This window comes from Drosophila hydei, unplaced genomic scaffold, assembly GCF_003285905.1.
Source record: "Drosophila hydei strain 15085-1641.00,03,60 unplaced genomic scaffold, DhydRS2 tig00000530-arrow-arrow-pilon, whole genome shotgun sequence".
In the NCBI taxonomy this organism is placed as follows: Eukaryota; Metazoa; Arthropoda; class Insecta; order Diptera; family Drosophilidae; genus Drosophila; species Drosophila hydei.
In genome coordinates this window covers 11,527-14,606 of record NW_022045747.1, presented here as the reverse complement: position 1 = coordinate 14,606, position 3,080 = coordinate 11,527, and the positions used below count along the sequence as shown (strand labels likewise).

General features: G+C 37.3%; 1 pseudogene; it reads right to left on the bottom strand.

Annotated features, from left to right (window-relative positions):
• Window positions 1-890: 890 nt before the first annotated feature.
• LOC115483157 lies at window positions 891-1,704 on the bottom strand (annotated as a pseudogene).
• Window positions 1,705-3,080: the final 1,376 nt, after the last annotated feature.

Below are 3,080 nucleotides of genomic sequence, written 5' to 3'. Positions count from 1 at the left end.
AATCTGACAGTCTGTGGCCGTTTGCCGGCGACTGTTTGCCTCTGTGCATCTGTTTGTGTATGTATGTGCCTGTCTTTCTGCCTGTGTCCGCCTGTTTGTGTTCGATTGTCAGTGTCCATCTGTTTGTGTCCACTTGTCTGTGTGTGTGCCAGTCTGTCTGTATCTGACTGCCTGAGTCCGTCTGTCTGTGTCTGTATATGCCTGTCTGTCTTTGTCGGTTTGTCTGTGTCCGTCTGCTTGTGTCCGATTATTTGTGGCTGTGTCTGTCTGTCCGTGTCGGGTTGTCTGTGTCCGCCTGTTTGTGTCCGATTGTTTGGGGCTCTGTCTGTCGGTCTGTCTCAGTCTGTCTGTGTCAGTCTGTCTGAGTCTGCCTACCTGTGTCGTCTGTCTGTTTGTCTGTGTCCGTGTCTTCCTGCCTATGTCAACAATTTTTATAATTAATAAGCCTTATATCCCTCGCAATATAACTCAACCTTCATCATTTAATATATTTAAACTTCTACAACTTAAATCCCCTGTTATTGAATAATAAACTAACCGAAAAGAATAACAAACAGTCAACCCGGTAGAAAAAAAATAAAGAAAAAAATAAAATATATTAATGCTTCTAATTATTACAACTTCTAAAATTAAATCCTTTGAATAAAATCCAGCTAAAAAGGGTATACCACACAAAGCTAAATTAGAAACGTTAAAAAGAGCAGAAGTTAAAGGTATATAAATTCTCAACCCCCCTATTAACCGAATATCTTGTGAGTTATTTATATTATGAATAATTGCTCCAGCACATATAAATAATAAAGCTTTAAATAATACATGAGTTAATAAATGAAATATTGCTAACTTATAAAATCCTATAGATAAAATTCTCATTATTAACCCAAGTTGACTTAAAGTAGATAATTTAAATAAAATTCAAAATTAGCGCCTAACCCCGCCATAAATATTGTTAACCCAGAAAATAATAATAAAAATTGGCCTAATCATCTATTTGCTAATAAAATATTAAACTGAATTAATAAATATACCCCTGCGGTTACTAAAGTTGAAGAATGAACTAAAGCAGACACATGAGTTGGAGCTGTTATAGCCGCTGGTAATCATGAAGAAAATGGAACTTGGACTCTTTTTGTTATAGCTGCTAATATAACCAAACTTCCAATTAATATTCTTTCATATTCATTTTGTATAATTTCTAACTAAAATACATAATTTCATCTTCCATAATTTAATATTCAAGCAATTGCTAATAGAGACACATCCCCAATACGATTAGATAAAGAAGTAAATATCTTAGCATTCTATGATTTAATATTTTGAAAATAAATCACCAAACAATATGAAACCATCCCTAAACCATCCCATCCAAGTAAAATTCTAATTAAATATGGACTAATAATTAATATTATTATTGATAAAACAAATATTAATACTAATATAATAAATCGATTAATATTTACATCTCTTCTTATATACTCTTTTCTGTAATAAATTACTAAAGAAGCAATTATTAAAGCAAAAGATAATAATAAAAGACTTATTCAATCAAATAAAAAAGTTATAACAATTGAAATCGAATTTAATGATACTACCTCTCACTCAATAAAAGAAACTATCATTTATTAAAAAATTTAATCTTAAAATAAAACATGTTATTCTAATAAAAATTAAATTAATAAATCTAATTCTACAAATTTATATATGTCGGAGAGTAGGTAGTAGAAATGTATAGGCGCCTTGCCGGCGCGTGCTGGTAATATGTTTGAAGGTCACACTTCATATATATTGGTGCGTCTTCGAGCATTTTCGTAGAAACATAACTGCAACATTATGTGATTGGTTGCCTAAGTTTTGTAGTTTGGTAAAGTCCCGTTTTAGCGGGGCGACAGCGTTCTGTCGCTGTCGCCGAGTGTGGTTCGGTGGAAGACACGCACAAGAATTGTGCGTCTCGAGTCAGTCTTTGTTAAAACTCGAGTGCGACCGAAACTCACTGCGCTAACGCAATGGAAAGTAACACTAATCTGACATCAGAAGTGGGATCTGGCCCTTCACCTACAACATTAGATGGACCATGGCGTACCATCATGGAGTTGCAGAATAAAAATCTAATTGAACTTGTGCAAGCTTTACAAACAACGGCATCTGACGTAGGACAGAGCAAATCGGTGCAACTGCCGAAATTTAACCCAGACATCGCAGGCGCCAAGGCTTCATCGTGGTGTACCACTGTAGAAATTATTCTACAAGAAAATTCATTAAAAGGCGGTGCACTGGTCGTGGCCCTAAGTACAGCACTAGAGGGAAGCGCTTCTCAATGGCTTTCTCATGTGTGCTACGCAAATATCACCTGGATCGAGTTTAAAGAACTTTTCATCCAGCGTTTTGACACTATAGAAACACCAGCTGCCGTGTTTCTAAACATGTTGTCAAGTCGACCGGCTGACGGCGAGAATCTTGCAGTTCACGCAAGCCGCATGGTTACAGAACTATCGACGAAATGGCGCCAAATGGAAACAGAAGAAATCGCCGTGTCTGTGACTCTTGCGTTGCTGGCAAGTTTTGATGCTCGCCTGCAGCGTTTAAGCTTCACATCAAATGTTCGAACCAGAAGCGAGTTGCAGTCCGAACTGAAGGCGTTCACTTTTGCTAAAAGAAAAGGTGGACCTATGGAGCAACAAACTGACATTCATCCAAAAAGACAAAAACAATCATCGATAGAGTGCCATTTTTGCGGCAAACTGGGCCATAAAATGATTGATTGTCGACTCAGGACGCAACGAAACCCGTTTACAGATGGCAAGGAACGACATGGCAGGCAAGACGTCCATCATCTTGAGAAATCAAGTGTAACTTGCTACAAGTGCGGAGAGTTGGGTCACATATCCACTCAGTGTACAAGGAAGGAAGCTGACAAGAACATAACATTCAACCGGGAAAAACGAGTGGAACAGTGTAGGTTGCAGTACCCAAGGGATATCTGGACCATAGAGGACAAGTTTTCGAAATAACCTTCGATTCTGGTGCGGAGTGCTCACTGACGAAAGAAAAGATAAGTAAAAAAATTTTCTGGTAAACGATTT